We start from the raw sequence: 12879 nt of genomic DNA on the forward strand, positions 1-12879 counted from the left end.
TAGACCGGTGGATGGACTGGACTAAGTCTCCGAACGTAGGGGTCCAGCCGCGGGCTCGGGTCCTAGATGGCGTGGTACAATGCATCCATGGTCCGATGGATCAATGGCGGGCCAACAAGCTCCACATAAAACTATATCAGCCTTCTCCTTCCGAGGTGATGGCGATACAACCATCTTCAAAGCGTAAGATGGATACTCGTCACACATGGGAGATCACGTTCACCGAGCAGGACATGGAGGGGTTGTCTCTTCCCCACAATGATGTTGTCATTACAACAAAAATCAGTTTTGATAGCGTTCAAAAAACGCTATGGAAAGTAATAGATAGCGTTCCGACAAACGCTGTATTAGCCCATGTTATTAAAAGTCCGGACATTTTATAGCATTCATGGAACGCTGTCAAAACTATACATACTATAGTGTTTATAGAACGCTATCAAAACTAGACATTCTATAGCGTTTATAGAACACTGTTAAATTAGGGAGCTATTATAGCGTTTTTTGTCAGTTACAATAGAGTGTTCTTCTATAGCATTCTTTGTATGCTATAATATGGGAATCTTACCATAGTGTTGGATGCCTGCTACAATTGCCGGCAAAAATTTAAAAAAAAAACATTTTATAGCATTTCCTGAATGCTACAATGCACTCTTTTGTTACATCACACTGTTGCATTATGTATTATTGATAAATTTAAATCAAAACTAACTTTTTATACTCATTGAACTTTTAAGCCAATATCATAAAACCGACAAATCAACAATTCGCCCAACATAAATTGCATCAAAAGATAAAGTGAAAACTTGACGTAACAGAGTCAAGATACAAATGTCGATATCCGAAAAAAAATATCCAAAGAAAGAAAAGAATATCTTAAAAAATCAGGTATCCCAAAAATAATTCACTACATATGCTAGTAAAAAAAAAACCTATACAACCCAATCAAAATTTGTCTTCTGCAATCAGCATCGCTTCTCTTATTTGTTTTGTACACTGCAAAAACAAGAGTCTTAATCAATACAACTCAAAAAGACAGACATCAATAAGATAAGGCTACATTTAAAAAAAAAAAAGGACTAGACTAAGAGTGTTTTGGTTTGTTTTTTCCCAAGTACTTATGAGCAAGACCAAGAGCAATCTCCCAAGTACCAACTGATGTGTAGAAGCTAAGGCAAGACCAGCAAGAAACAAAGGGTAGGGGCACCTTGACCAATAGGTTTAGCAGCAGTAGGGACACACCAAAAAAACCCAGCAGATGAACTCATCAGAACCAATAGAGATCCCACATAAGTAACACTGTGATTGAAGGAGTGTACAACTGAGTGACCAAACCAAAAGAGCCACATCAAGAACTTCTCTTTCTTGCCTTTCACAAATTTATTTCTGGAATGTGAACCCCTAGATGGTATCAATCTGAATTGACTCTATCAACAAAGTACATGTTTGAAACAGTAAATGAATTGGCCATCAAGCTAACTATAAAGTAGACTTACCAGGGCACAGAGATCAAGGATGTGATCTCTCGAGAAGTTATTCAAAGCTGAAATAGCAGCTCCAGATGCCGCATTAATCCCATATATCTGATTGACAAAAGCAAAGGAAATTGAAGGACGCCTATTCAAAGCTAAAATTGGAAATTCAACATATCTAAAAACCGCTACTGGGATTTATAAGAAGAAAATAAGTAACACTGCACGCAAATATCCATCTGTGAATTTTTTGATATATTAATGTACTTGAGTACTGAAAGTTGAATGAAAGCTATAGACAACCGGTTGACCCTTTCACTTATGGATGCTATATGAATCTGAAAAACTTCCAACTGTTTTATACTTGCCTGTTGCTACTTTTTAGGTGAACAAGATAAACCGGATCTTGAGATGAGAGATGGAATAGCTGTCGGACAATATAGGTGCATGTTGTGATGCTGAAAAAAGTAATGTGAACAATATCAGTACTATGTGATGTTGTGTATATGAGACTAAGTTACCTATAGTTCCTAGTCTATTACTAGATTGGTATTCAACGAAATGGAAAAAATAATCAAATACAAGGAATTAATCGAAGAGAATGGAAGACACCATAACCAAGAGTCGTGTGAGGTAAAACACAGGTAACACCGAAAATCGATAAGAGCTTAAAACCTCTTATTCTTTAGTGGAACGCTGTTTTTGAGATAATGAAATGCTATTGTAAACAGGGTGCGAGGGTTTCCTTCTTTTTCTCCTACTGAACGCTATAAATGTATCCCTACAACAGCATTCCTAAAAGAACGCTATCAACTAATGCTATAAAAACCCATATTGGTTGTAGTGTCTCGTCATGTGTTGAGGAGGGCACATCACATGGCAGTGCTTCAAAACCACTAGCAAACACCACTAGCGGTGTTTCTGTCTCAAAATTTCAGTTTTAGTACAATTACATCCATGTATAATTGTGTTTCGAGATTCGAATACTTGGTAAATGTCGAAACATATTATGTACTGTTGGATACAGCTACGTGATATTCTAATAGATAGTTAGGATCTTCTCACGAATGTGATAGTATGTTGGGCACTACATGATGATGGTGTCGCATCTCGGCACCCAATCCTTTTTCAATAAGGGCATAAAGATTCTTGACCTATCTAGTAGTCGATTCATATTTGGTATGGTTATATGCAGAATGATGTGGATTAGTAATAGGTTAACAAATTTATATAAAGAAGTCATCAAGGTGTTTTCTAATCAATGTCATTCTTTCATATCATTTTGGCAATTATGTTGGAAGAACAGTTGTGTTGTGAGAATTTTTTTGCAAATAAGTAGGCAGATGAGAACTACACACCCTGCACTGGGATACTTACTTTATATACGCTGGCAAGAAGTGCAAAACTCAACCACAAACTTCAAGAAATATGAATGCAAAAAATAAAATGATTGAAAAAAGCACACAAGAACACCAAGTTTATATGATTTATGTAATTGGGAATTTCGTTAATAGTCGTTGCAACTATTTCATTATGTTGAAGAACAATGGGGAAAATGACAGAATTACTACGGTGGTATTGGATTGCCGCAATATGTAAGCCAAGGGTCTACCAATTGATAACCAGTTAGGGTCGCACATTTGATATTCATAATTAGTTAGGGTGTCATGGAAATGTGTTGCATGTAAACCTAATTGATTCCCTATGGTACAAATTTTTTAATCAATAGGTATAGAATAAGCTGATGATTCATGGTACGCAAGCGCAAGCATAATTGAATAAATGGATCACCATAGAAGGGCATCATTTATAATGAATATAACTTACAATTACATTCCCATCACATACCAACACGGGTAAATTTGTGCCATGGCCATTGTTTTGCCATCTCGGGGTTGTGGTGGTGTCTTCGTTGTGATGATTGTGGCAAAGTTGCCACTCCATTTTTTCCTTTGACCTTCAACAGATCCAAAAGGGGGAAGAGGGCAATTAAAAAAGCACATAAGTTGCGAACTAACGAAAAAAGCCTCAATAGAACAACAAGGCACAATTCTTCATCTACCTATATAACTTTTGTGACTCTCACTTCCAACTTGAAAGAGATATGAAGCAGAACATTCTTAGACCGTACCTGCATGAATTTTCAAGGACTTCCGCTATCCACCATCCACCAAGTAAGGTTCCTCCAATCTAGAAGTGTAAAAGAAGATTTAAAAACATGCACGGGTACTTATGAATCTTACACTCCTACTAGTACAGGTTGTGTTAAGACTTCGTTCCTTCGTTCTGAGCCAATAATGAAACTCTGATTTCACACTAGAAAAGTTATAGGCATAGAAAGCTCATCAAATCACTATTTATGCCATTGATATAGGGTGTATGTTCAACGTTGATGATGGATCATTGAATATACCCCAATGAATTTCCCTGTTGGGAAAAGTAAGACTAGCTAAGTCTATTACATGTTTAGGTTTTGTATCCACTGTAACGCCCCGAATTTTGGGTACGTTAAAAAAAACATTTTATTATAAAAACGAAGTGAGTCTGGCTCATTATTACATCATAAACCTTACAAAAGTATTTTTATTCAAATAACGGAGGGAACTAGGGTTCCTACCTACTGCTTCGCTTCTTCCTCCATCCGGGCTAGCTCCTCGGCTCCGAAGGCCTCCAAGGTGTACATCTCACCATGTTCATCTATGAGGTCTGACACATTATACCGGCGTCACCACCAATATAATATATGTCAGGGTCACCAAAAGGTAACACCGTGAGCTACAACACTCAATAGGAAATCCTTACCCACCAACCTTACAACAGTAAATCATTTACAACAACACTAGCAATCACACATCCACATTCGTTAATCAACTATTGTTAGTGTCCAAGATTTTCGTGTTTCTCCTATGCGACTCATCGTAGACCGTGCCAATATTTTCACATGCAAATCAACCTTTCAAAATCATTTGTTTAACTCACCCAACCTCGGTTCCGCCGCGCCGGGTTCCCGAGTATCCTCACAATGGTTCCGCCGCGCCGAGTTCCTATTGGCACACAATTGCATTGGCTCCGTACCGCGGATAACCAAGTCATACCTCACCATGGTTCCGTTGGTCCGGGTTCCCATGGGAACGCACACAACCTCACAATGGTTCCGCTATTCCGGATCTCCATTGGAACACACACAACCTCGCAATGGTTCCGCTTTTCCCGGATTCCCATTGGAACACACAACCTCACAATGGTTCCGCTTTTCCCGGATTCCCATTGGAACACACACAACCTCACAATGGTTCCGCTTTCCCGGATTTCCATTGGAACACACAACCTCACAATGGTTCCGCTTTTTTCGGATTCCCATTGGAACACACACAACCTCACAATGGTTCCGCTGTCCCGGATTCCCATTGGAACACACACACCCAACTCACATTATGCCACCAAAACCGGTCATAATGTAGTTTCAAAAATATTTCCTTCCTCGGAAAACATTTCCTTTCATTAACCACACCCTAGGTGTCATGTTTCTACTTTCTCGGTTCTCATGTCTCGTTTACATGCAAAGACTCCGCGGTAGATCAAAGTAAGCATGAATCATTCATTGTAATCTAACAAGATCATCCAACTCTATAATATATCACAAGTAACACAATCGATTTATGTATGCAAGCTCATACTCCTTGAAATATCAGAATACAAATACTTCGATTCACATGGTAACGTTTTAACTTTCGAAAACCGTTCTTTTTTAAAGATCAAACAACATACGTTTTACTTGGAATAAGTAAGTAAGTGTGTAAGGATAAACTTAGAGTTAGGGGTAAGAATAATCTACCTTGATCCGAAACTAGTCGGGGCCGAATTAGCTAGTTGGAAGATTCTACGGGTGGTGAAACTCGCAAATCTGGACTGAACTTTGGATGGCCGTAACTCAGTCAATATTTGGCCGAATATGATCGTTCTTGGGTCAAAATCGAAGCTCTAGAAGCGCTCTACAACTTTCGTGAAGGAAGTTGGTCCTAGACACTACTTTAGGTAGGAGAAAAATGGGGATAAAAGAAGGGACAGTAAGCTGTCTGGATATGGAAATCCGAGATTTTTACTGAACTTTGGATGATAATATCTTTGTCATCTCTTCACCGATTGGGGTGGTTCTTGGGTCTAACTTGAAGATCTCAAAGTGCTCTACAACTTTCCCGAAGAAAGTTAGCTCTAAAGACTACCTTAAGAAGGAGAAAACTGAGGATTTTTGAAGGGCAGTAGGCTGCCTGGAAAAACAGAAATGGTTTCTAGAGAGAAGTGAGAGCAAGAAGTGAATGTGTGAGTTGAAATACTTGGAATGGCTTGCTATTTATAGGCAAAACCTTGGCTCTCTCTCCTCTCACAAGGCCGGCCCTCTCTCTCTCTCTCTATATCTCCCATGGATTTGCTCCCTTAAGTTATCAAATCAAACCTTTTAATCAAGTCATAGCCTTCTCTCCAATCTTAGGCCAAATCTTAGGTGTAAGGCTATGAAATCAAATAAGATCTTTAGCCTTTCTAGGTAATTATAACCTAGGTCTAGCTTGTAGTCAAAAGCTTAGGCTAATAAAGGCTAGGATTGTGTTATAATGACCCATCAATAGATTGTCATTAGGCAAAATACACTTAGGCCTATTTAGGTAGCTTGTACAGCTACACAACACATCACACATCACTCTCTCTCTCTCTCTTGCTAGTACACTTATGCACATATATATATATATATATATATATATATATATATATATATATATATATATATATATATACTACTAAGTGCAAGAACACAAATAAAATAATAGGTACTTTTGTACTTTGAAACAAAGAAACTTAAAGAATAAGATTCTCCTACTAACAAATAAATAAGCACATGTTGGATTAAACTAATAAACTAGTGTACTAATGTACTCTAGGAAGATCAACTCCCAAATAAATTAATCCAATTGGGTACAAAATCCCAAAATAATATAAGAGTACTTTAGGAAAATTTAAGTCAAAAGTACATACTTAATAAAATAAAGGTACAACATCACATGGGCAATTAGGAAAAAGACTAGTTTAATAAACCCTAGTACTAGTTGAAAGAATAACTCTATTACCCAATGGATAATAAATCCCCTAACTTTTATTGTCCAATGGACAATAGTAACTAGAGAACTTTTATATTAAAATAACCAAAGTCCTTTAAAGCATGTGAACAAATGCCCTATATTTAAATATAGGAGTGGTACCAAGTACCCCAGTTATATAATAGGCTAGGATTCTCCCCATTAGATTATAATAAAAGTACTAGTACAAATCTATTGACTAGGGTACTTAAAAATCTAGGGTTTAGATTTACCCACTTATTCTAATAAATAAAAGTACATGAGAATCCCAATCTTCATTATAAAATGGGATCCTTATACTTAAGAGGAAGATTTGGGCTATTATCCAATGGATAATTGTAACGCCCCAATTTTTTTTGGAAACATTAATTAAAACTATTTTATTCAAACATAAACATTTAATAAATAAAAGTGGAATAATAAGTCATTACATCCCAAATTATTCTCAAATCAAGATTACATTTATTCAAGGATAGGGAGGGGTACTATGGGAAATTTCTACTCTACAGGGTTGCCGTCTTCTTCAGCGATATTCTGTTCAACTCCATACTGCTCCAGATTGTAGTACGTCTCCTGTTCACCTTCTAAATCTGGCATAAAATGCCAGGGCCACAAAAGTAACACCGTGAGCTATTAAGCTCAGCAGCTAACTCCTACCCCTATGTCCCATACTTTATCAAGAAAATAATAATAACTACTTTACGCGGCATCAAACATAACATTCAAATCAACAAATAGAGATATCATAAAATAAAAGTGTCGAGTGTCGAGTTCAGAATAGTGTATCGTACTCTGTGTCAAAACGCCAATTTCACTTATTATCAATTATTTTCCTTTAGCACTGGTTCCGTTTACTCCCTCTTTCAGAATGACGGTCGACCATGCATTTACAAACTCTGGTTCCGCCGTTCCGGTCTCCCAGGTTTACTCACACATTCTCAAACACTGGTTCCGCCGTTCCGGTCTCCCAGGTTTACACATGTCAAAATTTATCTTTTGCTCTTTTCATTTTTTTCGAAATATCGTTTTCTCGTTTCTTGTGTCTCGTAAACATGCATCTTTTTCTCGCGAACACATTATTCTTTCAAGGCTTGCTACAATCATGTAAAAATAAATAAATTCCACTTCCATGCTTTTCAAATTCGTCGATCAAACGTTATGACCATACCTGATCAGGAAATAGTATTATTAACATTTCACTGATAATCATGCGAAGTTAATTGTAATTAATTCCAGTAGTGATGTTCTAAGTTATGCTCTAACAGTTAAATCTGATTTCTTTCGGTCAATCTTCGGTCAAGAATCCCAAGTCAAGACAAAGGTCAGTAAATTTGTACAATGAAGACTTTTCTTGCATAAAAGTTACTGTAGTACACTTGGCAAAATGAGGGCTTTTCTTTCATGCAAACAAAACACCTTTTCTTTTTTTTTTTTTTTTAGTTTCCAGGGGTTATTCCTCTTTTCCTTTATGCAAACATTACAAGCATTTTCTCCAGCTTCCATTTTACGGATTTCAACGAAAATTTTAACGTCAGTAACGTTAATAACCTAAATTTAATACAGGCTAATTATGCGGGTAATTAAAAAAAATTCTCTAGATTAATACTTTTAAAGGAAAATCAACGTACACGTAGCACCACTATATTTAGGTGAGCAGGTATGAGGTTTCTACCTTACTTCTTGGCGGTAGTGGTTTGACTACGATAGCGTTGGATTGAGTCGCAAACGGTACGTCTCCGTTAAGCCTTAGTTTGACTGAACACTTAGCTTTTCCTTCTTAGGAAAAGAAAATGACAGGTAAACGAAAGAAATAGATTAATTGAAAAGTGGGTCCAAGCTCTCTCCCTTTTTCTATTCCTTACAGTAGTTTTCTTTCCGAAAGAGGAAAACAAATCTGAAGAAGGGTGGTGGTCCCCCAAATGGAAAGAAAGGAGGGGTATTTATATGGGTTAGCCTCTCTCTCTCCTCCCTCTCATCCGGTCCTTCTCTCTCTCTCACTCTCTCTGACTACTAGACTCAATGGCTAGGAGTTTAAATGATAGCTATGCATATATAAATATATATATATAGGGTGACAGGCTATTAGCTATGATAGAAGGAAGGTTTAGATAAGAACCCCTTTTTTTCCTCTCTCCCCTCTTCTGCAGTAACTCTCTCCCTCTCTCTCTCTACGCCACACACACACCCTCACTCTTTCAAATTTTTAAAAGAAAAAAAAAAATCTCTTCAGCCTGCAGCTACATTATAAAGGGGTTGAAGTGCTGGCACAAGTGGCAAGAAATCTGATGATGATGACAGCTTTATCTCTTCCACCCTCTCTCTCTCGCAAATCTCTTTGTAAATCCTGACCAAGCTAGTCTCAATAGGTTGCCTAGGGTGATGATGGTGCAGGAGTAAAATCCGGTGGAAAATTCTATCTCACCCTCGACAGTAATTTTTTTCCCTCTTGCTAAATTGATTTGATGGGACAAAGATAAGATGTGTAAGAGAGGTGGTGAGTGATGAAGTGATATGATAGGTTCTTGGATAGAAATTTAATTCTCGGCTTACTCTCTCTCCATATATGCGTACGGATATATTTTAAGGCCTAAAAATCTAAATTTATTAAAACATGATTTGTTTAATCAAATAAATACTCAATTAATTAAACAAAAGGACAATCAAGTAAAAGAAATTTTATTAAACTTAAAATTTTATTGATAAGAAATTAGGGTCGCTACAATAATAATTTCCCTAGCGGGTAAAGACTAATGGATAAAAGAAGTACAAGTACTTTTTATCTTTAAAATAAGATTTTGAAAAGACTACATGTTCTTTAGTCAAATATTATAATGAAAAGGTTATTAACCAATGGACAAAAGTTACCCTAACAATATGGACCAATGGATAAAGAATAACGTAAGTTTGATGAGAAAATTTGAAGTGACAAGGTTGGCTTCTAGGAAATAAGGTACAAGATTCCTTTATTATGACTAGTCAAATCAACTTTATTGGAAGGTTCCCTAGTCACATCGGTACTTTAATGGTCAAAAAACTCTATTACCCAAGGGTCATTAACTTCCCTAACGGTTATTACCCAATGGGTAAAGGCAAAACGATTCAAGAGGTTCATCTAGTAACTAGGTGAGTTGGTTACTCGGTTTCTCCAACTAGTTGGTTAGAAACTAACTAAATTGGTCAAGTAGGGTTTCTAGTCGAGAGTTTAACCAATGACCAAAATCTAACTACGACGAAATTTAACAAGAAATCATATAGCCACTCAAGAGAAAATAAGTAATTCAAATAAAATTTAAATATTTAACAAAATTTTTACTGACCAAAAATCAGGGTTATTACATCCACTTTGTAATCATTCCAATTAATCTCTTGACCTTTCAGCATAATACCCCCTAACAAACGAATATCTTGTTTCAGAACCAATCTTCCATTTCTACTTGTAGCAAGATATGGGTACCTAGAAATTGAACAAAGTTTGACTTTACAACACAAAGCACCTAAATAATGAGAAAGAACAAATATTCTTTTACACCAAATGAGCTATAAATTTAGAAAGTACCGTCCACATAAGATCAAGCAATATTTTAGTCATTCTAGAGTGGATTGAATCACAATAATAAATAGAGAAGTTCCATAACCATTTAGAAAAGTTAACCAACTTACAAAGAACGAATTGGATAAATAAAGATACCTTAAAGTGGAAATTGTACTTTACGCCTAAAGGGCTTTGAATCTTTACATTCGTGACCAGAAATAAATATAACTCATAATTATAGATGTACACTTCAATTTCAAATGCAAATGACAACGCAAGACAGGCCATGTAGTACATTAATGACTAAAATTCCAAAGCCCAACATGCATCTAGCTTGACAGATCAATAGTAGTAAACCATGACAAATTGCAAATTGCAAGACTAACTAGAAACAACAATGTATGGCATCCAAAAGCACATGCTAGCATATAATCATACCCAATTTTGTCAAAGGGAATCAACCAAGAAAACAACCCATCAGTACATATATTGCATATTATATATTAATTCCTACTTAATCTTTTTTGTCATTTGATAAATGCGTGGTGGAATGGAGGTCAAATGGCAGTGGCGGTGTTTGTCAATTTGTAGAGGTGATGGGGTTTGATGGCGCCGTTCTCGATGCCTCTGTGTGTGTGTGTGTGTGTGAGAGAGAGAGAGAGAGAGAGAGAGAGAGAGAGAGAGAGAGAGAGAGAGAGAGAAAGAAAGAGATTTATAGAGCAAAGAAAGCCCCGAGGGAAAAAAATTGGTGTTAGGGCGAGAAAGGAACGGGAGTTCACTAGAATACTAGATTACGTGAAAAAAGAATACAATCAGGACTTAAATAGTAGGGCCATGCCCAAATATATTGTCATGCTCAAAAGTAGAACATACACAGTAAATGAGCCTAAATTGCACAACCAAATACTAGTTTGTCTTGGTCATTCAAACAGCTTGATACCAGCAAAAAACAAAAAAAAATTGGCATGACTAACTTTGCCATGATGGCAACATTTATAATTCTACAACTCACTTTGGCAGGGTCTATGTTTAACATGTATGTACACTGAACTTCAACTACCAGTAGGATTCTAAAGTCCAAATGAACATCAGAAGTAGTGAGAAATATTTTTAGGGACACTCAAGTTAAAACTGAATACGGCTCCCTCCCCCCCGTTCTAGCCTCGTCTAATATAATACAACTTGCAAATGGAAGCATAGCTATTTCCAAGTATCTCCTCATTGGTCTTTGTGGGCATATTAAGTATGATATATGGTGAACCAGTGAACTAGACATGAGTCTATACAAATTCCCCTACCATGAGATCAAGTACTATGATAAATCATCACTTCCCACAAAAGCTGAAGGTTTTTCAGGAAGTGGGGTAAACTAGGCATCTTCAATTAGTTGCAAAAATAGCACCGTTGACACGAAGCACTTGTGAGCCCTTCTACGTGTATTCCAACTTTGATGGTAGTTTTGCAATCACACAACTATCAAACTACATCGGACAAAAATTGGTGATCTTACACTCTTCTTGGCATTATATAGCCAATAGTTTTGAACCAATCAAAACACATGCCCCAATATTATTGAATGAAAACATAAACCCAAATGGTAAATCCAAACCCTTTCTGTGGAGGGAAAGAAATTTCAGAGCTTTTCAAAACAAAAAGGAGGATCCAGTAAGGGTGGTGCAGAAAATACTTTTTGACTTGAGATTTTGCATGAGTGCCAGGAAGGGCTTCAAGAGAACTCCTTTAAATCAGCGTCTATGTCAGGAATGAAATGTTTCTTATAATCCTTTGCTAGGATTCTGTTTCTTGTAAATCACAAACCCTAATCTACCTAGTTCAAGTTCATAATCTACCTAGTTTGTAACGCCCCCAATTTTGGGTACGTTAATAGGGCATTTTATTACATAAATAAGAGAGTCTGGCTCGTTATTACAACAAAACTCCCACAAGAGTTTAATATTTATACAATGAAGGGGGTTCTAGGGTTCCTAACTACAGCTCCTCCTGCTCCTCCATCCTAGCCAGCTCCTCAGTTCCAAAAGCCTCCAAGGTGTACTGTTCATCTTGATCATCTACAAGTTCTGACACATTATACCAGCGTCGCCACCGATATAATATGTCAGGATCACCAAAGGTAACACCGTGAGCTACAAAAGCTCAGCAGAACAATTCCATACCCGCTAACCCATAACTTACAAACAACAGGTCATAGATATAGCACACAAACTCATGATTGTCACATAACTCATGCATAAATGAATAACAATGACACATCCACATTCGCTATCTTCCTAGCGTTGGTGTCCATGACTTTCTGAGTTTCTCCTACGTGACTCATCGTAGACTGTGTCACCATTTTTCATATATCGATCAACATTTCCAAAATCATTTTTCAACACACCCAACCTCGGTTTTGCCGTTCCGGGTTCCCGAGTATCCTCACAATGGTTCCGCCGCACCAGGTTCCCATTGGCACACAAAACTTGCATTGGCTCCTCTCCGCGGATAACCAAGCCACATTACCAATGAGGCTACCACGTCCGGCCGCATTGGCAATCTTCACAATGGGCTACCAAGTCCGACCACATTGTGGTTTTCACAATCCACGCAATGGGCTACCAAGTCAGGCCATATTACGAGTTTTCATACACACAACGGGCTACTAAGTCCGGCCACGTTGCAGTTTTCACAATCCACACGATGGGCTACCAAGTCCAGCCACATCGTTAGTTTCCATACACACAATGAGCTA

This window comes from Rhododendron vialii, chromosome 7a, assembly GCF_030253575.1.
Source record: "Rhododendron vialii isolate Sample 1 chromosome 7a, ASM3025357v1".
In the NCBI taxonomy this organism is placed as follows: Eukaryota; Viridiplantae; Streptophyta; class Magnoliopsida; order Ericales; family Ericaceae; genus Rhododendron; species Rhododendron vialii.